This window comes from Opisthocomus hoazin, chromosome 12 (assembly GCF_030867145.1).
Source record: "Opisthocomus hoazin isolate bOpiHoa1 chromosome 12, bOpiHoa1.hap1, whole genome shotgun sequence".
Classification (NCBI taxonomy): Eukaryota; Metazoa; Chordata; class Aves; order Opisthocomiformes; family Opisthocomidae; genus Opisthocomus; species Opisthocomus hoazin.
The window spans coordinates 13,156,705-13,181,065 of NC_134425.1; the positions used below are offsets into that span (position 1 = coordinate 13,156,705).

The 24,361-nt window shown below is 39.4% G+C and overlaps 1 long non-coding RNA gene across 1 annotated transcript in view; it reads left to right on the forward strand.

The window, feature by feature from the left end:
* The first annotated feature begins 79 nt into the window (after positions 1–79).
* LOC142362926 (uncharacterized) overlaps positions 80–24,361 on the forward strand; it is a 34,599-nt gene continuing 10,317 nt past the window's right edge. Inside the window, exons 1-2 of the long non-coding RNA XR_012765385.1 lie at positions 80–136; positions 13,393–13,449. This is a non-coding gene — a long non-coding RNA (uncharacterized LOC142362926). The remainder of the gene's footprint in view (positions 137–13,392; positions 13,450–24,361) is intronic.

The window sequence follows — 24,361 nt, forward strand, 5'->3', positions numbered from 1 at the left end:
CATTTCAATTCTCTTTCTGTTCCCCATCTCTCTAGGCCACCATGCTAGATAAAACTTCTTTAAGGCACCTGAGAGAGAGAGAGAAAGAACACCTCCAGAGAGCAGGCTGCTGATAGAATCTACTTCTAACAATACGGTGAGTGTCATTTTAAAATACCATGAGAAATGTGATGTGGTGATCAAGGACTTCCTGCTTTAAGGGTTTCATGTATCAGGGTAACTAGACAAAAAATGTAGTTCCCAGGGTGAAAATTATATTAACAAAGAATTAGTAATAAAGCTGAATAAATGTAATGAGATGTGAAAGAGAGCGCATGGCACATTTTTTTTCTGTCTTTCATAATTACGCCCAGAAAGAAATGGAAATTCAGACAAAACACCTTCCTCATTACCAATTTAAATATTACAAATTAAAATCTGTTGTTATTGGACAGCTAATTGTTTTGGTTTTTTCTTCAAGAGATAAAGACCCTTCCTTTGGTTCAGGTTGCTGTTTTAGAGGAAAGGTTTTTGCAGAATGATTGTTAGCTGATTCTCTTTTAAGCTGAGATAACATTTCAGATTTTCGCTCTGCCAGATTCTACCCTTGCTTTCTTTGCTGAAATGATAGTTACCCAAACTGCTGACAGTCTGTGCACTACAGGGGTGGCCCAGAATCTTCCTTTGTTATTCTCACAAGCTATTTATCAGATTTATTAAATCACATAGATTCCTACCATAAGTTGGAAAAACAGTATGTGCTTAATTTGGACCAATTAATTCCACAACAAATACACTCTCTCTTGGCCTCTTTTATAAACCAGAACTTCAAACAGTTGTTTTCAGCAAAACTAACAAGTAACTTTTTTAGTCTGCTTTTACTACTGAGTATTGGATGAAACAAGATACCAGAGACTTACCGGGATCAATTTCAACTGATAAATCTTGTTAATTTATTGATGACTCAAAGCTTGTAAGAAAACCTTTATTTAATGAAGTTTTTATTTCTGCATTTTATAAATCTTTAGGCTAACAGTTAGTAATCTCTAATTCCTTTCTGTGTTTCTGTGTTTTGTTACAGAGCATAAAAATCCTTTCTAACATGAAATAATACATAATTCTACCTGAAAAACAAAATATACAAATCAACATTGGTGTTTCTGGGGGCAGCTTCAAACCTCCGACATGGGTTCTAGAAACAAAAGCTAAGCTTGCACTTACTGCCATGTCTGTTCAGTTTGCATAAACACGTATCACGAGTATCTATCTCGGTATTACTTACATTCTGGCTGGTTTTGTTAGAGGCTAAGGAAGCTAGGTGACACTGCATGTATACATATTATCTTAAAGAAAAGACTAGAAGAAATACACACATAGACCTTGAGAAGTGTTTGGAAATGAGAAAAGGTTAGATGAGTATTGAGCAGTTCACCTAAACTGGGCACCTCTGTGATGTGCACAGGGATACAGGGGCTCCACTCCTTCGTCTATTACAGAAGCTTTGCCCTGAACTCTCATAAAGCTGGTGGATTCAGCCTCTAAATGGTTCTGTTACATCACTCTGATTCTCGTCCCGTGGCTAGAGGAGATGACATGTGCCTGGGAGTGGCCTGCACTAAATTCATCTAGGAATTGTTGGCAACTACTGTAATTTTGAACTGCTGTTGCTTTAAATCGTACCTGGCCACAAACTCATGCAGATGTGCTTTCAAAACACACGGGTGGAATTTTGGCTGTGAATTTGCTATGCCGATACTTTAGGTACTTCCTTATAATTTTGAAAAGAAAGGTTGTGCAAAGTCTTTGCTTCTGTGAATGTGCAGTGGAAGAGAGAGGTGTAGACAGCTACTGCAGTACCTGCAAGAACAAGTGTGAGTAGCCTTCCCAACGTTTGTTCTGAATTGCTTTGGGTTTTATCTTTGTTTTTCCAGTCCCTGAGGGCAAATGCTATTTGAAACCAGCATTGATGTTAGCATGGATGGTCTCCAAGAGGTGTGGGAGACAGAAATCATGTTCACAACATTTTTCTTTGGTCTGTGTTGGCTGACAGAACCAGGCCAGCAGAAGCGGTGTTGCCCATTGCACCCCTTTCAAGTTTGTCCAAGGGCTGTTCAGGGCTGCTTCCCTCTTATGGTGCGCCGACGAGGAGGTAGCACAGTAGGACGTGGCACTTGCACACTTCACCTATTTCAGGACTGTGTCCTGGCTGTCAGAATGTGGCCTTACATACAGATCACAGTGTAAAATACAGATGCTGTCTTAGAGTCTGATAATAGTTTGATTGTCTAAAATTTTGCCAGTACAGTGCTCTATCTTTTATTTTAAAACAATTGAGGTATCTGAACTGGTGCATAGCCTGATGACTTGGGAAGGGCAACAAAATCTTGTAGTTAGGGATTACCACCCCAGTGGAAAACCAGAACAGACCTCAAGTGAGTTTGACTCAGCTCTATGATACCTTTGTACTGCTTGTGCCTACTTCTGTCTGCTAAATCTTGCATCTAGATATACATATAGAGCTCTTTGTAATAATGAAGCTTTGTCCATAATGCAAGTCTATGGTTTGCTCTGCTTTTGCTCCCCTAATCCCTGGCGGCTACTGCTCTCCTTTTCTTTTGGTGTTCTTTACCACTACAATTTCTCTGACAAAAAAAAAAGTAACTTGAAGCAAAGCTGACACACAGTAACTAAGAATCCTCACCTTGCCTTTTCTGCCTTCTGAAAAATAAAATAATATAATGCAGGAAAAGCAATCTTCCCCACCAGTGTCATTCCTACAGGCTTTTTCTATAAAATGTATCTTTCAGTCATTACCTGGTTTCTGTGCAGGGACGTTGGTAGAGTATCTCAGTTTGGGAATCGAGCCTGGGTTTACAGAGAAAGGTGCAGACCACATAAATGGCTTTGTAACTGGAATAAGACATGCAGTTGCTGTCTGCTGGCTAATAATAAATTTGAGATTAATGCAAAGTGTTAATATTTTAGATTGCTTACTTTTTTGGTCCTATTCTTTATTTCTGATAAGATGTGTGGAAAGAATGAAAGCTGCACATACACTATAAACTACATTTCTTGACTTCTGAGTCTGTGGTTGATTAACCTTAATGAATATCTACATTAATTTTTCTGGATGAATTTTTCCTGATTCTTTAGAAGGAAATGAATAAATGGTATTTGCCTAGCTAATCTTAGATCTGTTCTCTTCACATTAGTGATGTGTTATTTTTCATGGAATAAAGATTGTGTATGTAATCTTCTTGTCAGTATAAAGGTATTTAAACTGTAGAAATATTGATAAATAAAATATTAAACAAAAATGTACATTTAACTGAACCATTAGCCAATAATAATTTTGTGTGGTAATTTAAATACTGTTGTGTTATATGACACGAATTTCTGGGGTCTCTAACTGAATGGATCTATTCTACTGCCAAATTGTCTGCATTCTTATTGAGATACAGGGCCTAAAACCTGGTGTTCATGTGAACAGCTTAAAAAGTCTACCTTTGTATTAGCCAGGTTAGAAACTACGGTTCTGGAAACAAACCTCTTTGCTTTTGACCAAGACCTGGTTTTTAAATTTATTGAAGTTTTTCTTTCCACCCAAAAACTATATAAGTTATATAACTGAAGTATTATAATTATTTACATCACTTAAGTTTGTTTTGAAGAATCAGTTTTGTGAGTCTCGAATGCAGCATTCACCAGTTTATTTTAAATTGACGTGTTTGTGCACCAAGTATTTTCAGAATCAGCTTTGAGAATCTCTCTCATATATATAAGGATGACAAGACAATCAGTTGCTAGTGCTCTAAACTTTTCTATTTCTCCATTTGTTTTCTTGTTTTTAATGTGATGAAATGTGTTAGCTCACTTATCAAATCAATTTTAAATCATTAAATACTTCATAACAATTTTTGAGGCAAAAATTTGCCTGCAGTCAAAAATACATGTGTCTGTGTTGAATAGACACATAGGTGTTGTGTTGATAGCCTGCAATTAATGGAGTTACATGCTTGAAGGCCTATTTTATGTGTATACAGAAATTGTTCTTAAATTATTGTTTTTAAAATCTGGTTACAGGTGGGGAAAATATGGTAGGAAAGGGCACTGGCTTTCTGCCAAGTACTTTGTCTGAACGTGGAAATCCAATATTTGATGTTTATTTCATCAAGGTAAACTGACTTCTTGTCTGAGAAATTCTACTTGGAAAAAAGCATTTCCTTTCAGCTTGTGGCTATTGATACAGAGCAACAGAACATCAGGCTAAAGGAGTGGAAGCTGGTAGGGAGTATAAGCATAGTGTGAGACTTTACTGGCATGGAATTAGCTTCAGGAACGTCACCTGTTCTTGCTATTTTTTTCCACAATTTCTTGCTGTGAAAACTATGGCATGAGAAAAGAAAGGCATCACTCTTGCAGCGTTTGAACAGATTTTGCTCTTGTATAGTTGGGATAAAGCTTTTTTGGGTGTTGCTCACTGGCAGATAGATTAAGAGCTTCAAATGCAGACTTAAGGACCAAAGCAGGTGAGTATTCTTTTTTCAGTGAAACCTGTAAAAGAATGGGTGAAGTTCAGGCAAAGATGCTGCATCAGCTAATAGCAATACCATCCCAGATGGATAATCGAACAGCTAGAAATGTCCACCAACAGAACAAATGAAGGATTTGGAGAGTCAACTAAGTATAGAAAAACAGTGTTTAGCATCACAGGAAATACACTTTCATAGTTATTTTTTATGTCCAAGCCTTACTCCTTGAGAGTCATCGTATTTTATGAAAACTTTTATTAACATTTCTGAATGACCTTACCCCTGTTGTGTTTTTATCAGTCCCAAGAGCCATAACCTGTTTAAAATATTTTTTTTATCTTTATAAACACAATAAAGTAAGCTGTCTTGCACATAGATTTGTAGATCTCATTAGAGATCCTTTTTAAAAAGGTACTCCATCTCTTGGGAAGATAATGACAAGTAGTAATCTTGGCATGCAAAGTTTTCAGACAGGAACAGTTTGTTAAAATAGATTGTTTAATCTTTTCAGTATTGTTTTGGAGTGGATATACTTTTTAATTGCACTTTTACACAGCATTATGACTTCAACGAAGGAAAGACAAGGGCAACTGAAAACAAATGTGGTGGCAATATCAGTTAGATGGTATTCCAGGTGAAAAAATAGACAAAATATTTGCTTAAGATTTCAAGTGTTATCAAAGTCATGCAAGAAATATGGAAGTTTTTAAACTCACTAAAGTTAACATTCGTCTGTATTGTAAATGAGGTATATTCCCTAGGGTAGTTAAAAGCTTTGGTGGCACAAGATTGGGGTAATTTTTCAGACGTACTGTTTCCAGTGGGCCAGTGTCCTAAGGCTTTGCTTTAAATGGCCTTTTTATGCAGTAGGATAATGGGCAGTTTGTGCATTGCTAAATCAGCCCTATTTTGTTAGGAATGTTACAGTCAGGGCACTTATAATTTGTCAGAGGAAATGCAGAACATCTCTACAGGAGTCTGTTTAAGAGGACATCATTTCTCGATAAGCTCTTGCTTAGGTCAACATGCAGCACTGCTTTTACACTATCCCCCTGTTGCTTCTGCCACACGAGAATGCTCTGATTTATTAGGATTGCACAAGTCATGTCCTCCGCCTGACTGAATTCACAATGTGGAAATTTTCTTTTCCCTCCCCCTTTTCAAAACAAAATGTAGAAGGTTACTTTAAAGCCCTTTTACAGCATTTCTGAGAGGACTGTTTCAATGAAAGGAAATACCCGTATATTGAACAGTATCTTTATTGTATAGCTGCATGTTATAAATACATAAGACTGTTGTTGTTTTGGAAAGTGTGCTATTTAAAAGCACTGACTGTATCCAAGTTCTATTATCATACTACCGTAAGATGCCTATGATGATGTACAAAGATAAAATTAGATGACTGTGAAACTCATGAATGTGATACAAAATCATCCAGCAACTAATGACACTGTAGTTATAAACCAGAGTATACAAAAACTAAACATAAAAAAAAAAAAAAAATCCAAAAGTCAAAGTGAGTTGCATAGATGGGTACTACAAATGTATGTCCTGTCAACTTTTTAGTTACACTTCAAATTGTAGAGACATTTCTCCTTACAAAACTAGCTTAATGGACGATGATTCTGTAGTCAAATCTGCTTTAAAAACTACATGCAATTCAGTGTTGTGTTCATTTCCCATTTGATAAAGGTGTTAATACTCTGTCACTGAGACTGGTATTCCTGAGAAATTTTTGGTTTGTTTCAGCATTGATATTTTAAGCTTAATGTAGCCAAGGACATTTTTAATGAAGAGAAGAAAGCGATGAAAAGCCTTAGTAATTTTGTGTTTGATGCCAATTGTAAGAAGAGAAGTGCAGAAAATATTTTGAAGGGGTCAAAGCTATTCCTCTTGTTTTTTTTTCTTCTGTAACACTGAGTTTAACAGTCTGCAGGCATTTGAGCCCAGAATATTCTACCTTGTCTGCAAAGAGATATACCATCAAAGTTTCTCTTGAAAAAGGCATCTTGGGTGACTCTGAGTGACCTTCCCTGGAAATGAAGTAGCTCCATTATACTGAATCACATGGACTTATTCCTCACGGTTTATTTTTGCCACTCATTGAACAGCTGTTTGGCACTCTTACTTCACCTCTGCCTTTCTCTGTATGTCTTCCTGTGATGCTTAGGGGTAAGAAGGTTTATTTTTTTTAAATATATGAGGTAGCAGTTTGTGCAGGTTTCCCAGATTAGCATGAGCCATACAAAGATCTTTCCTTCTTTGCAACTATTTATGATTGGCTCTTCAAGGACTGAAATGGTCAAATGGAGAAGGGAAGATGGTCCTGGAGTTGACAGTGAGGCAAAATAAAGATTACATGATGGAAATCCCTAAAGACAGGTGCTTATGTTACTTGTTCTCTTTATCTGCTGTCTTCAAAGAAACATTTCTTCCAGTGATGCCACTACTGAACCTGAAAATCATGGAGGACATTAGTTACCTGCAACAGGACAGGCAATCTGTGAACAATATGCCTGAGCAGATAGCAGGGACAGGTAGGACAGGGCTGAGGAGTGGAATGCTGCGCCATGGGCTGTGTACTGAGTGGGTATTTCAAACCAAAGACTGTGCTGTACAATGATTAACAGCAGAAGTACCTTCTGCTGGCACTGCAAAGTGGTGTGGCTGCATTTCAGTTTGATATATAGGTAGCTAAATCAGTATGATTAGACTGTGAAAATTAAATTGATGTAACATCATATAGGCATTGCCTGGAGAAGAAAGAATTTGATTTTCAGAAATGCTGGATACTTGGAAAGTTCAGCTGCCTAAGGATTTCTTTGAAAAAATTGAGTCTTTGGTGTGGACCCTTTGTTTAGCCAATGACAAGGTTATAATTTTTAAGGTAAAGGACGAGGAACAAAGAAAAATTTATAAGAAACTGTGAGAAGTAAAGACAAAAAAAATCTCAAAATAATATTAAGACTCAGGCAAATTCTGTAAAATGGAATAGAACACAACATGGCACCTAATATCCAGCGTAAAATTCACTTTGTTAAAGTTGTTACTATTTTTATGAAAGTTTTAAATGAATGTTTAGGAAATTGGTATTGTCATAGGAAATTCGTCCCTTTGCAGTCACTGCTTGACATTCAGTTATTTTAAGTTTATTGTCCAATACAAAATTATTCTGATAGCCACCATTAATTTTCTAGAGTATTAGAAAGAACACTATTTGCACTCCTTACTAAAAGCCTTAAAGGAAAAGACAAGTACAAGTACTTTCTTTCCCCCAGAAGTCAGCCCTCAGGGCTGCAGTTAGGGAATGATCATTTATATATACCATCAACTCCTGTAAAATCTTAGATTCCATTAAAAGTGTCTGGTATTTTTGCCTGTACTTTTGGTATGGAAATGTTTCCAATTCATATTACTCCTAGATCATCAAGGTAAAAGGGAGAGAGACTTACCTAATTTAAATTTAATTAATGAATTGTTAACTCTGAAACCTAATGGTGACATTAAACTGACACTATCCTTTGCATGTCATATCATGTCCTTTTTGCAGAATCATAGTCGTGGTTTATCCTGGCAGCTGGCAACTAAGCACTAGATAGCCGCTCACTCACCCCTCCCCTCCCCCCCCAGTGGGATCGGGTGGAGAAATGAACAAAAAGAGAAACTCATGGGTTGAGATAATGACAATGTAATAAGACAACAAAGTAAATACTACTACTGCTACTACTACTGCTGATAATGAATATACAAAAGAAACTGTATACGATACAATTTTCTCAGCACTTGACGACCGATTCACAGTCAGTCCCCAGTGATGGCAGAACTTGAAAATCGCGGATAAGTTTGAACTCCCAGAAAAGAGAAAGTAAGATCCCTGACCCCTGGCGAACCCCCATTCATAAACTGAGCATGACGTATGGAACGTTTCTGTTGGCCAGCTTGGGCTGGCTGCCTGGCTGTGCTCCCTCCGTGCTCACGCACAGCTGCTCCTCAGCTGAACATGGAACACTGGAAAAAGTCCTTTTTTTTCATAGCAACAACTGAAAACATCAGTGTTACCAACAGGATTCTTGTACTAAATCCCAAGCACATCAGCTACTGAGAGGAAAATTAACTCTGTCCCTCCTGAAATCAGTACAATCATCCAAGTACTTTAGTATTTGTTCATTAGTAATGCATTTCAGCCTTCCAGGAGCTGTGAAACACAATGTCTTCCTTGCCTTCAGGAATGCAGTGAGACAAATACTTTTATTGAGAGCTTTTTGAGAGTCCCCATGTTACATGGCCAAGTAGATGACCTTGCTTTTCAGGATAATGTAAGCTGAAAATAATACCGATTTCAGAAAAGAATAGCAGAATATAGCTTTTATTTTATGCTTGTTTCATCTTTTGGGACTGTGTTTAATGAAGTTTGTTAATCTTTCAGATTTACTATGCCTTTCTTTCCTGAATATATTAGTAGGCCATAAAGAATCTTTTCTATGCCCAAAACGCTATGAATGCAAACAAACCAGCAGTAGAAGTTCTGTTACTTCTGAGATGTGACATGACCTCTACCTGCTCTAAATACAAGTTGAAATCTGGGCTATTGGAAGAGTTCAGTCAGTGGTATGAAGCAACTTTTCGTCGCTGAGCTCAACTGTGGAGCCTCCACAGTATGTACTCTGTGTTCAAACTTGCTGGATTGTAGAAAAGAAGTATAGAGAGCAGCTTTAGAAGAGATCTTACAAACACAGACAGAGATATAAAGGTCTGATCTAGCAAAAGGGGAGAGGCAACAATGGAGAATTGAGATTAATTTTGAACAAAAATCATGACATAACTGGACCAATTATAAAAGTATGTCACAGGATGATGGCAATGTTAATGCCCAAATAATTTTTATTTACTTTCAAAGAAACAACCCATCTGTACAATTCAAGAAACCCCCAAACATCTACAGAATGCTTAAGGATTCTGCTTTAGCAAAAATAATAAGAAAAAGGATGGATGTGAAAAAAAGTTGAACTGAGTTGCAACAGCACTGGAAGAAAAGCTAAAGAAAGAAATGGATAAGCAGAAGGTGTCAGATCATTCATGATTTGATTATATACTCCACCATAAGTAGCATAAACTTTCTTTTTAATTTTGTTTTTGGTTACATAGTGCACAAAATATTCTCTTGAACTAACAAGGATAGTTAGAATCAGGGGCTGATGCTCAACCCAGGAGCAAGAGGGAGTGTCATTTTCTTACTGTGCTTGTCCTTTGCCCTTGTAGTCTTTGCATTGCTGATAGACAATTCTGAGAGCTGCCAGTAGCATTGGTGACTTAACTGAGCTGTACAGGGGAGAATAAATACAGCGATGCGCTATTCTGCTGCCTTTTTACTCCTGACGCACCCCATATGCTGAGATGGTGGGTGGCAGTAGAAGAGCTGGCACATTAGCAGCAGTGCGTTCCCTGTGCCAGGGGAATAATCTGTTGGCTAGTTAAGTCTCATTTCTAATTCATTTTTACTTCCTCAGTAGCACTAAGAGGCGAGATCTTCATATAAAATTGTGCTCTTGGAGTGTGTGATAGTGCAGTCTAGAGGATAGTCTGAAGCTTGTGCCTTGAAGTCCTATTTTGAATATTGACTTTAATATATTAAAAAAAAACCAACACAAAAAACTAAACTTTCTAAAACTTGAATGCATTAGCAATTCCTCCAGAAATAATACAACTGTTGTGCCTTTGATAGGTTTTTAGGCATGTATACACGTAGGAAAATTCACTGCACCAGAAAATTCAAGTAGGCTAATCAAAGCAGAAACAAAATCTTATTTTCTCTGTTAATAACATTGCTTGCTAAACAGAAGTTGGCATAGAATCCCAGTGTGAAATTGCCAAGAAAAGATTGTTAATTTGGCATAAGCTTTAAGCTGTTTCATTCAGTATCATATAAAAAGAAGTAGAATTATATGTGTTTTTGTGATTTGTATTGCTAGTGAAAAGGAGGATTTACATCACAAGGAAAATAGGTGTGCACCATCAGGGGGAGTTCATGTTCATCTGACAACTGCAGTACTTTGCAAACAAATACAGTAAACTTGGAGGCAAGCAGCAGAGAAAACGTCCTGCAATGTTTTGCTGGAAGAAGCAAAATAGAATAGAATCAATCATCTTTTCAGTGAGAGTTGAAGGTGACTTGGGTCTTGCTCTAAGCTCTGCAGAGGAGTCAAGCCCTTCTTTACCACGCATACAAGGCTCTCTTTCCAGCAGTGTTGGTACAGGGATTCTCTTTTATAACTGAGATCCATCTCCTGGGGCCTATTACCCTCTGTAGAGTTACAGAGGCTGCTGAAAATGGAGTGGTCCTCGTTGCCTTCGAGCAATTGTGGTGGTCTTATTCATCAAGCTGTACTTGGTGGCTTTATTAGTTAGCCTAAGAAAGCTGCAAAACGGGGGGGAAAAAGACCCCTTGAACAACATAAATATTAATTGACCTTTTTGCCTTATTGTATTGCCGTAAGTATCCAGACGTATTTGGTCTTACTTTTTTCCCCTCTAAAAAGCTAAATTTGTGTTTCTTTGTATCTCTTTAGCCATGGATGACGTGCAGCTCTGCTGACAATAGTGTAGAGTTTCTGCTCAATTCAGCTTGGATGTGTAAAAAGATGGTTCTTTGCACCTACGTTTTGTATGAGGGCTCAAATCAGAGTAATATCATGAAGTATGTGGAATAAAATACTGATTCCACTAAAGTCAGTTTGATTTTCACTGTTCGTTTCACTTGGACCAACATTTTAACTGAAGTTAACTGGATATAGGATGTTTTTTGCAGTGGGTTCCTGGTACTGAAATCTCTTTCTTCACATCTGGAATAAGGCTACAGCACAGGGGTGGAACAGTATTTCAGGGAAGACAAAAATAAAAGCACTTTGGCGGGATTAGGACAGTGCAGTAGAATGTAGATTGGCAAGGTGGCCGAACACATTACCACCTCCTTTCCTCCTATAGCTCCTCTTTGCCAGAAGCCACTGCCATTCTGACAAGGGTAATGGAAGGGAAAAAGTTACCACACTTCAATTATTTTTAGTTTACAATTGAACTCGTAAATTTAAAAATAAAAGTCCTTCTCTGGTAATGAAGTGAGCCAGCTGCAGAACAAATTTTTTTTTTTGCCAGAAGTGTGACAACCTCTGATGGAGAAGCAGAGAGGACAATTTGAAATTATAGTCTCCTAAACCACTCCAGAAGGATTTATTAAAGGATGCTGGTCAGAGCCAGAAAGTATAGTTGTAAGAGCTGTTATTTGGTACGGTAGGAAAAATCTGTTGGTGTAAAAATTGATACCTTTTTCTTATGTCAGTGATAAGCGAAGATAGTAAAGTCTAGTTTTGGGTAAAGAGAAATCAAGAGTTTGTACTGAAAGAGTTCTGTAGATACAAAGAAGTACCAAGTAGTTTTGATTAATATTGAAATTGTTGTTTGGGGGGGGGGAGGGGGGACGAGGCACAGCAAAGGAAGAAGGTATCTTTGATCGTAATTCTGTGCATTGGTGATTAGGATGCTTTTGGTACTTTCTGCTGAGCAGCATATGTGGTATCCAGGTTAGAAATACAAAGTCAGGTAATAGAATTGTTTTGGAGAGGCTTCTACTTGCCTTTCTGCCCCTCAGTGGATTTGCATGGGTTTTGCTGAAATTCACTATGCGCTTTATTTTGTTCATTGCCTTGTTCTGTGCTACAGAGTGAGAGTGCAGTAAGTTATCAGCCGTAGGGACTGAAGGGGAAGATGAAGATAGCCTTCTCGTTCCATAAGAATTGGGAGGTGACGCAGTAGAGAAGACAGCAAGGCTGATTCAGGAAGATAACACAGTAGCTTACAACATGGAGGAAAAGAGAGATCCTTAAAAGTAAAAGAACTGACAAAATTTCACAGCAGGCACTAGTGGGAGATGAGAATCTGAGGGAAACATCATGCCATGTGAGAAACAAACTTTCATTGATCACAACATGCCATGTTGTTTCCATGATAGCACTGTCTAGGAAACCATTAACAGTGGTGAGAAGAGAATACAAAATCTGACAACTTTTTGTTTTGTTTTAAGAGGTACACATTAAAAATACATCTAACATATGGAACACAAAGAATCTAAATAATATTATTAAACTTCTGGTAGATGTTAATCTCCAGGGATGTTTACATATGCGTTTGAAGAAAACTGAAAAACATTGGATTTTGCATTTCCAGGCTTAATTCATCATTTTATTTTGTTCCGTTTAAAGAAATCTATGCAGAATTATTAAGTTACTCAAAATAAGCCCAAATTAGAAGGCTGAGTTCTATAAACATTTTACATGTTTGTGTTTAATTTGTTGAAAATAATATAAAATCTGCTCGTATTTGGCATCCCGAATAGAAATATTAGGAACCCAATCCCCGATGCAGTATAATTTTTAACAGTATGATTTAATAGTCTTCCAAGAGATATAGTGCACACTTTTATTTTAGAATAAGGAATTTTATGTTAATATAGAACAAATAATATGTATGCATGTCTTTGTACCTTATGAACTGAACTACTGTGTGTTAGCTTCTGTGCACATCTGCATTCACTGCAGAAGAAAAAGAAAACAAAGTCCCGCCAACAGTGTTTGATTTGGAAATATATTTATGTAGCAGGAGCAAAAAATCAGGCTAGGAGATCACAGTGTGTAGAGGAGAGGGTCTTTTACCTCTAAAATATAAACCTTGTATCTTCTAGCACAGGAGGTTTAAATGCAGAGCTTTTAAGTTGAGAAAATATGCAGTTCATGTGAAAGGTTTGATAGCACTATATACCCACCAAAAGCTTAAATGTGCCTGACTGGTTTTATGGAAGACAGTAAATTAGACTTTCCTTTACCTTTGACAGGTGAGAAGCAGTTCTTGCATGACTGGTGACTATCACCATACATCCGCTACCACACAGGTAAGGCTTTCAGTTTCAAAATGATGACTGGTAAGAAAAACAAGATGTCTTTCCTGGTTATAAATTTAACTCTTCTGTGATTATTCTGGGCCAATTAGGACACCCCTGGGGTTCAGACTACGGCTCAAGTACAAGCTTGAAAGCCTGATTAGCTGAGGTCTCGTGATACTTGTTCTTGGTAGTAAATGCTGGCACATATAGTATTGATTTTCATTTAGATATCTTAATGTTTCCAGACAATCCTAGCAGATGTGGGCTGAACTCAGATCTACGAGAGTGCTGGGCTGCAATCTGCAAGCATTTTTCTTGCCATTTTGTTTCATTTTTCCTAAACTTAACTGATTTGGAATCAGGAGATATAAATGAAAAATGCAGAGTTTGCCTATCAATCATGGCATGTACAAACATTGCTACTGCCCTTTTCTAACATCCTATTACCACTGGGTAGTTGGCTAGTCAAACAGGAATAAAAATTACACTGCAAACATCATAAGTTAGGCTTGATTTGTTGAGCAAGAAGCCTGACAATTCCGTAAGAGTTATATACCTCAGCCTCGCTGAAAATCAGCCTTGTTATGGCTCTGGTACGTCTATAAAGATTGTTCATTTCATATAAAACAGCTACCTGCACTGAAAGGCCTGAAAGGAAGAATGATGCTGGTTATAAATATAGAGGAAAATCTATTTGTCTGCCCCTTCGTGCTGTTAGCAAGCCACACGATGCAGCCCTTATGCTGTTCCTAGGCAGCAGGGGGAGTTTTCCATGGCCACCTTTTGCTTTCATCTTCTGGCCTGGACTGAAGCACATCATCTCTCTTTGTCATATGAGATAAAGCAATGAAGTGTGACCAGTGCCACTGCATTGCACTCTGCCCACCAGGAGCACGTTAATGATAATGAAAAACTATACTGCACCACATTTAAACTAAATGTGAGCGTAAGGCTGTCGGTCGGCAGGCTGGTATAACAGTTAATGTCATAAAAGATAAATAGAAATTATTAGAATTGGCTTGGAAGGGATTTTTTATAGAGCAGGGTTGTATTCCTTTAAAGATACATTATCAGACCGTTAAATCTAATTTCAGACTACCAGGCAATTAAAGTGATTAACATTCTTTACTCATATAGTTCGATTCATTAAAGTTTTAAACACCCTTTACATACTATTTATGTTGAAAGTAGAGAAATAACATGTTCAAATGTCTTGGATCATTAATCATTCAAATTTGCTATAGAACTACTGTCTCAAAACCTCAGCACCACAGTGAATATTTACAAACCTCAGAGACACTTCTGAAAGGATGATCAAAATCAAATTTCACCCAACTCTGATATGTTGAACAGACATTTGGTAGTTCCTGACTCTTTCTGTTTGCAAGAAAAATCAGGCAGAAAATTCCTAAAAGATTGTTTTAAAAGTTATTCTGCCAAGGGACTTGTACAAGTCTTGGCTGTCTTCACCTGGGGGCTTGCTCCCTCTTTGATATTTGAAGGTAACAGCATGGATGCTGCTACTGAAGCTAATAGGAACTCCAAGTATAAAGTCTTGTGTACTGAAATGAGAATATACTCTGAGTCTGGCACTTAGTTTTCAAGTGTGTCAGATGGAATTTTTTATTATCTACTGACAAACGAGTTTATTAGATGAATGTAAGAAGAGATCTTCAGGCTAGTAAATGCTGCCATTAGAAGTAAACCAGCTACTTCCCTTCTGTGTTGGCATTTGTAACCACCTCTGAAACACTGTGGGAAAAGTCATGCAAGTCAGTACACAGTATGTGACAAGACAATTATAAACTATATGTTAATGCTGGTCTTTTGAAAATATTAAATCTACAGGATTTTTAGTGGTTTGAAACACTGTGTGTGTTTTTTTTTTTTTATTCCTGCACCTACTGAAAGTCTGGGCCATTTTGAAAGAATTGCAGTAAATTACAATGAACGGTTGTATATAATGTGGACTGTATACCCATATTCTGGGAAGCCAGATTATCGTGTTTGCTTGTCCCTGAAAGCAACGGTAGAACTCGCGGCCCATGAACTGCCCCATATTGCACCAGGTAAGGAAGCTTGATATTTGCGTGCCAGAAGTTCGGAGAAGCAGAGGGCTGCAGGATGCATGTGGCCTGGGTTGCTGAATGTCCTGTTTCTCAGACAGGCTGTAGGCCAGATATGCTGAACAAGTGTGGTCATTGCTCTTTCTGTGGCACTATTAGTAAGAGGAAGAGGTAAATATAAATCACCCGGGGGCTCAGCTGATAAGTCAAAAATGTATATGGTATTAAACACGCAGATGCAGCTATATATTCCCAGCTGACAGCATGATCCTAGCACCAATACCACATTTAGTATGCTAGAGTCTTTCACTTTCAGAATATGAAGAAGTATTCAGACACCCTCCTAGATGCCTATTTCAGGAGCCATGTGCTCCCTGGGAAGGCAGTGGAGAAGTGGCTTCCTAATTTGGGTGGTCTGGATTAGGCCCAGTTATCTTATTAATTTACTAAGGAACTCTGCGTCCTGATTTATGCACTTGAACAGGATGCCCAAATTCAGTTAGAGACAACTGCAGTAATCCTAGGATCATTAGTAAATGATATACTGACAACAAATGTCTTCACAGTCACGTGACTTGTCCTCCAGTTAGATTTGACGGTGTGAGAGGGTCAGCTAGGTGTAGAGGATCCACACAAGCATTCTGGAAGAAACCTCTTTTACCTGTTTGATTTTCTAGTTTCTCCCTTCGTTCCATTGCTCTTATTCTCTGTGTAAGACTACCTGACATAACGAGTGGCTTACTATGCAGAATCAAACCATGCTATTTTACAGTACCATGTACTGTATCTGATGCAGTTCTAACTCTAGACAATAAAGGGAACTGTCAGCCTCTGTCAGTGAGGATGTTTCTAATGCTGTTCCATCATTCAAGAGCAACATGAGCAGAGCCTTCCCCTTGAGAGACTGACAGCGTTATCATCTCTGCGATACTATAAGCTTTTGCTGACTTTAAGGAACAGAAATCCCAGAGGTACTCCTGAATTTCATGTCAGCGTATGATGTTCTAAGCCAGCCCACCAAACTGGCATACAGAGGCACTATACCATTGCAGGATAGGACTGATAATTAACAGCTATTTAGATGAATATTAAGACAATAGGACTTTTAAAGAAGTAATTTGCTGAGCTTTTTCCTACCCCAAATCTAGGTGGAGGGAGGTAAGGTGTGGAGAAATAGTCTCCTTAACTTGGACTGAGATCGCTACCTGTCCTCTTGCTGCTGTCAGCTGTGTTCTGTGTCTTATTCAGAACCCTGGGACTTCAGCATATTTGTTGTCTTTCTGGTGCCACTGTGGTAGTCTTGACTGCTGCTGCCTCCTACCAGATTTTTCTTGTAAATTTGGATGGCAGAAGGTAGGAAGAGAGGGGGAATCTAAAGGACTGAAATGGACTTCCCTCTTCATGTTACAGTAGGGAGAAGAGGAAATATTCCTATTGCATTAGTTTTATACACCAGAAACTTATCCATCATTTTGATTTGTGATGGAGTTTTTGCCTTCAAGTTGACCTAGCTGTGTTTGATCACATAGTATTAGCATCGATCCTGATGCCACGAGTACCTTTGCCTGAGCCTAGCTCTCCTGGGGATTGTTGGACTTGTTTCCCCACAGGGCTGCAGATGAGTTCTACTCAAATGATCAGTCAGAAGAATATACTGAGCTGAAAATATAAACCCAGAATACCATAAAACCTTACAGATATCAGTGAGATACAAAATACAAAATTTAGTCCAGGTCTCTGCCTTTTCTATTTTGCTAATAATCCAAATTATATAACATGAGAATGACTTTTATTCTTGGTATATCTGGGAAATGATTTTTCCTTTGAGTATTTTAGACTTCTTATACCTCCCATTGATTTTGATTATTTACTATTTGACAAGGGGAACACAGGCAGCCCATGCTGTGCGAAAGATCAGAGGTGCCTCCATTCCTCAAGGCTATTGCCTTCTTTAATTCTTCAGTGTAGGATCAGAGAACTGATTGCATTTTCTTCCATTTGACACTTTATATTTCACATTTCTTCATCAAACTATTGTAACGTGCTCTCTTTTAGAGCAAGCTGCTTTGAGAATATAGCCTTTTTGTCTTGGCCATTATTATAACCCTTTGGTAACTTTTAACAGCAACTTTCAGCCACTGTCCTGATTAATCGTCTTTCAGTTAAACTGGATGGAGTTGAGTATCTTGTTAATCCACTTTCTGAGCTTTGCTTTTATTGGTGTTATATGTATTCCATACTTAATCATCACATGATGTGACTTGAGGGCAGTTCTTCGATTTTTTGCTTCAACCAGGATAGTATTACAGGCTTATTTTGCTGCAAACACTGTATGCCGAATCTGGAAGTACAGAGTAGAAATATTTCAAATACAAACAAATATATGTACAATCTATTTGAGCACATAGCTATGTGTGTTCGTTTTTGAAAAACAGCTCGTTGGACAGACGTGGTTTACAGTGGTGAGACAGAAGCCAAGTGATATGAATGTTTATAGTCTTGCTACTTTCTAAGTGATCCGCTTTCTGTTAGAAAGTAGTTAATGTAAGTATCTAAAGTAGAAAAAACAGAATTTAGTTCTGTCAGACCTGACTTTGAGTCATGGTTCCACACATTTTGATCAAATAGGCTTCTCTCTCCTTAGCTCTGTTTTAAGATATGCTATATAGTATATATTACCAGTGACTAATGTTTGTGCTGTGAGTCCCTGTAGATGAAAACTTGGGTGATGTTAGATCAAAGGCTCCAGTAATTTCATAATTTCTTTACGAAGAAATGCTTGTTTTTGGCTGTAGTTGGCATCAGTCTAAATGAATCAGTAAAATGTTTTTAAAATGTTTTTACCCTGTTTTGGCAGGAGGTTTGGACTAGATGACCCACAGACGTCCCTTCCAACCCCTACTATTCTGTGATTCTGTGATTCTGTAAATGGGATGATCTCAGCTCATATAAATAATAGCAGCCTTCCCCTGTTAGAAATGCCTTTCTTCTGGAAAAGCCAGTTGTCCCACATTAATGCATTTCTAATCAAAAACATTAAGCCCCATATGGTATTTTTTAACACATTTGAGAACCCTGGTTAAGACAGAGTTCTAAATGTACTGGAAACCAAAGTTCATTGTTGGTGTTCAACACTCAAGAGACTGTGCAAAGGGTATACCCTTGAATTTCTGTGTTACCTTGCTTATTAGTTTTATAGTACTGAGTCTCATTCTCTTTCCTCCCCCCCTTTCTCTGCTTTTTGTGAAATGGCTTTCATGTTAACATATTCCAAGGTTTATCCTCTCTCTCCCTCTTAAACATAATGAATATCAGAAAAGGTCCCCGAGGCATAAATAAAAATCAAGAGGGAAACATCCCAGAATACTGGGCGATTGTGAGGAAGGAAGTCCACAGTAGTACAGACCAACCAAATGCTAGATCTTAAGATAAAGGTTGCCTATAGAAATGCTGCTTGAAAACAATTTATTTGCATTTTTCTGGAAAAAAAAAAAACAACTTAAAAGATACTTTTATGTTATAAGACTTTTTGTTCTGTTTATTGTTTAAAATAGTGGCATCTGCTTTGTGTCATCATTAATTGATTTGCCAAAATCTCATATCATAGCATGTAAGTTAGAAAACAAACATGAATTACTAGTGTCAATATTGTATCTCACATAAATTTTTTTCAGTCTGTGGAGGCCCTTCAGAAATCTAAGTGCATCAAAAAAAATGCTTTTCAGGTTTAACTCTGAACTTTTACTAGTTTAAAGCAGATATTTTAGCACAAGTTGTGCTAAAATATACACATTAAATACAAAAGTTAACATGATGCTTTGTAAAATTTACTATTTTTCATCACAGAATCACTTAAGAATGTAGCTTGGAAGGTCAGCTAGTCTAACAACCCACCCAAAGCAGGTCCAACTACGTGAGGTTGCTCAAGACCATGTCCAATCCAGTTTTGCATGTCTTCAAGGATGGAGATTCCACAGCCTCGCTGGGTCCTTGTTCAATTGTTTGACCACTCTCTCACAAAGTAAGTATTGTAGAATCATTGAATGGTTTGGGCTGGAAGGGACCTTAAAAATCACAGAATCACAGAATGGTAGGGGTTGGAAGGGACGTCTGTGGGTCATCTAGTCCAAACCTCCTGCCAAAACAGGGTTGCCTACAGCAGGCTGCACAGGACCACGTCCAGGCGGGTCTTGAATATCTCCAGAGAAGGAGTCTCCACAACCTCCCTGGGCAGCCTGTTCCAGTGCTCCGTCACCCTCAGAGAGAAGAAATTCTTCTTCATATTCAGACGGAACTTCCTGTGCCTCAGTTTGTGCCCGTTGCCCCTTGTCCTGTCACTGGGCACCACTGAAAAGAGCTTGGCCCCATCCTCCTGACCCCCACCCTTCAGATATTTATAAGCATTTATTAGGTCCTCTCTCAGCCTTCTCTTCTTCAGGCTGAACAAGCCCAGTTCCTTCAACCTCTCCTCGTAGGGCAGATGTTCCAGTCCCCTCATCATCCTCGTAGCCCTCCGCTGGACTCTCTCCAGTAGCTCTTCATCTTTCTTGAACTGGGGAGCCCAGAACTGGACACAGTACTCCAGATGGGGCCTCACTAGGGCAAAGTAGAGGGGAAGGAGAACCTCCCTCGACCTACTGGCCACACTCCATGCACCCCAGGATCCCATTGGCCTTCTTGGCAACCAGGGCACACTGCTGGCTCATGGTCAACCTGTCGTCCACCAGGATACCCAGGTCCCTCTCCACAGAGCTGCTCTCCAGCAGGTCCGCCCCAAGCCTGTACTGGTACATGGGGTTGTTCCTCCCCAGGTGCAGGACCCTGCACTTGCCCTTGTTGAACCTCATCAGATTCCTCTCTACCCAACTTTCCAGCCTATCCAGGTCACGCTGAATGGCAGCACAGCCTTCTGGTGTATCTACCACTCCTCCCAGTTTGGTGTCATCAGCAAACTTGCTGAGGGTACATTCTAACTCTTCATCCAGGTCACTGATGAAGAAGTTAAACAAGACTGGGCCCAGTGCTGACCCCTTGGGGACACCACTTGTCACCAGCCTCCAGCTAGACTCAGCGCCGTTGATGACAACCCTCTGAGTTCTGCCATTCAGCCAGAGATCAAGGATCGTCTAGTTCCAACCCTGCTGCCATGAGCAGGGACATCTTCCACTAGACCAGGGTGCTCAGAGCTCCATGCAATGTCGCCTTGAGCACTTCCAGGGAGGGGGCATCCACAGTTTCTCTGGGCAACCTGTTTCAGTGTTTCATCACCCTCATGGTGAAGAATTTCTTACTACTATCTAATCTAAATCTGCCCTCTTCTAGTTTAGAGCTGTTCCCCCTTGTCCTCTCACTGCACACCCTTGTAAAAAGTCCCCCTCCATCCTTCCTGTAGGCCCCCTTCAGGTACTGGAGTAAATAAATAAATAATTTAATAATAAATTAGTAGATATAAAAATAGTCTAATAAAATTTTCCCATGTTGCAACTTGTGTTCCAGGGATGTGGAAGCCTTAGAGTAGACTTTTCAAGTAAAAGCAGAGTAAAAAATGCTAAGTACCTTGACTCCCCCTCTCTCACTAAGTCTCCTGCACCATTTGATCAGTAGGCCCACATTTTCTTTTGTCTTCCTTTTGCTATTCTGCTTAAGGAAACCCTTCCTGTTCTTAACATACCTCGCTAGTCTTGGTTTGACTTCCCTTGTTCCATCCCTGCATTCCTGGGTGATATCTCTACTTGGTAGCCCCTTCCCACTCTCACCTTCTGAGTATTTCCTTTCCACATCAGCAGAAGTTCCTTGTTCATTCATGCTGTCCTTCAGCTGCACTTGCTCAAACTCCTGCATGTTGAAATGGACTGCCCTGGGCTTTGAGGAGGTTTCATGTGGCAAAAAAAATTCAAGAAGGGGCAAAAAAAATTGGAAAAAAAAAAAAAAATCACTATTTTAGATTCCAGTTCTGGTCTGGCAATTATAAGGCAAGCAAATATATTTCTGTGAATGCATTAAGAAACAAAAGTGCCCTTAATGGCAAATCTGGCAACAGAGGAATAAGAGGGAAATGGGAGTGGTAATGAAAGGGTTTAATTTCAGCATGTGCAATTCAGAGCTTGAGCGAAACTGAGATAAAATGATGAATTCTGTCTTGAGGACCTATAGTTCAACTATTCTTCCAAGCAGAAATAGGCCTTGTACAGAGTGATTGTCTAGCTGACAAACAGTGCTGTGTTACTTCTTTATACTGAACAACTTCTCCTTCAGAATTTTTACCTCTATTTTTAATCAGAAGATTGTAAGGAAAAAATGATCACTGGACACTACACACTGTTTTTTGAAAGAACTGTATCCCTTCAGGTGGAGGATAGAGCCTACCCTCTTTCTGGGTGTGCAGGACTTCAACGGGCTATAACATTCAGGATGGAAAAAGAGCTTATCAGGGGCACACTTAGGAAGAAGTACCTATCTGAAATTATTGTTCAGCACACCTGGGATCGCTTTCAACCTGTGTGAGGCTACTTCCCGCAGTGTCAGCACCAAATGTTTATTCCAGGAGGATAACAGAAGCTAGAAATTTAGTTAGAACGTGTTCACATGCAGAAGGAAATCCAAGTGTGCCAATGAGCTTCCTCTAGTTAACTTAAATTGCCCCTCTGACCCCGCAGCGCTTTTCACTGATGTACTGCTGTAGCATTACTCGAATGACATTTTGTCATTTGCTGAATGTTGACCTGGAAAAATGTTATCTTTGCTCCTTTACTTTGAGACAGAATGACATGCACTGCAGCCCCCAGTTGTTGGGGGGGGGGTAATTTTATGCTCCTTGCCTGACAGACAGGATTCCAATAGTACCATATGTCAAAAACTCCAACTGATTCCAGTCATGTACCCACACCATCCAGCTGTCACAGCTATAATTATTGAAACTAAAGCCCAGAGAAGTTTGGAGTTTTGGAAATGCTCTAGTCTCCTTAGATCTTTACTACTGATGTTATAGCTGATTAGGACCCTGCCAGCCTTCTGTTGGTCTCTTGAAAACTGCTGTAATTCTCATTCATCATGGAAGCTAACCAGCTGCTCCAGAGCCATCCCCTCAAATGTGTTGCTTGATGTTATCCTTTGCTGCTGTCCTGACCTTGATACTTTGGATATTCAAACAAAGGCTACTTATTATGTTGGAGTTGGTACAAAAGGATCCAGATAACTACATTCTGCACAGAAAAATGAAAACTTTTTTTGTAGGTACCTGGTGTCACTGTGAAGACTGCTACTAATCCGCATTCACTTCTCGGTCATCCTGCTATATTTTCGTGACTGTTTCAGGTGAGGGAGTAGGAGGCAGTGACCTCTTGTCGGGCTGACACTGAGCTTTTGGCAGGAATGTCTGTCTTTTCTTTTAGCAGAGACAAAAGGGACTCCTGTATTCAGAGTTTTGAGCCTTTGAATCCACTTTTGTCACTTTTATCCAAATGTGATGAAGTATAACATCTTTTTATTCTTGTTGAAACTTTGCTCTGAGTAGAGAGTTCAGCTATTGGCTTTTTCTTTTAAAATCTTGAAGTTGAAAATTTTGTGATCTCAAGGTGTTTGTAAGTTTCAATCTCTTTGACAGTCTTTGCATTCATACCCATTGGAGTGCTACATATGTGTAGTGCATCAAGCAGCTTCTTTTTACTTTGTATTTTCGCACTATATTCTTTCTCATCTCCAGGAATCAACCCCTCTTCTACCCATTGCAGTGTTTTGCTAACAGTGTTAGTTATGCTTTTCTGGTTTCTTCATTCATGTAGGAAGCATTTTTTATTCTGATTATATGAAGGCATTTAAATTTAAATAAAACCCGTGTAATTTACATGGCTTATGTTTTGATCAAATAAAGTGCTTAGACTCCAATATACTGGTTTCAACCTGGATGTCCTAAACTCTTTTGAGATGCTAGGTAAGAAAATGTCAAGACATATAAAAGAGAAATGTTTTATTGATGAGGAGAGATTTCAGCAAATTTGCTGATGACACCAAACTGGGAGGTGTGGAGAATATTCTGGAAGGCTGTGCTGCCATTCAGTGAGACCTGGACAGGCGGGAGAGTTGGACAGAGAGGAATCTCATGAAGTTCAACAAGGACAAGTGCAGGGTCCTGCACCTGGGGAGAAACAACCCCGTGCACCAGTACAGGCTTGGGGCGGACCTGCTGGAGAGCAGCTCTGCAGGGGGGACTTGCAAGTGCTGGTGGACGACAGGTTGACCATGAGCCAGCAGTGTGCCCTGGTTGCCAAGAAGGCCAATGGGATCCTGGGGTGCATGGAGTGTGGCCAGTAGGTCGAGGGAGGTTCTCCTTCCCCTCTACTTTGCCCTAGTGAGGCCCTATCTGGAGTACTGTGTCCAGTTCTGGGCTCCCCAGTTCAAGAAAGATGAGGAACTACTGGGGAGAGTCCAGCAGAGGTCTATGAAGATAATGAAGGGACTGGAGCATCTCCCCTACGAGGAGAGGCTGAGAGAGGACCTAATATATACTTACAAATATCTGAAGGGTGGGGGTCAGGAAGATGGGGACAGACTCTTTTCAGTGGTGCCCAGTGACAGGACAAGGGGCAACGGGCACAAACTGAGGCACAGGAAGTTCCGTCTGAACATGAAGAAGAATTTCTTCCCTCTGAGGGTGACGGAGCACTGGAACAGGCTGCCCAGGGAGGTTGTGGAGTCTCCTTCTCTGGAGATATTCAAGACCCGCCTGGACAAGGTCCTGTACAGCCTGCTCTGGGTGACCCTGCTTCGACAGGGGGGTTGGACTGGATGATCTGCAAACATCCCTTCCAACCCCTACAATTCTGTGATTATGTGAAAAGCAGAGCTGAGTTAGAATT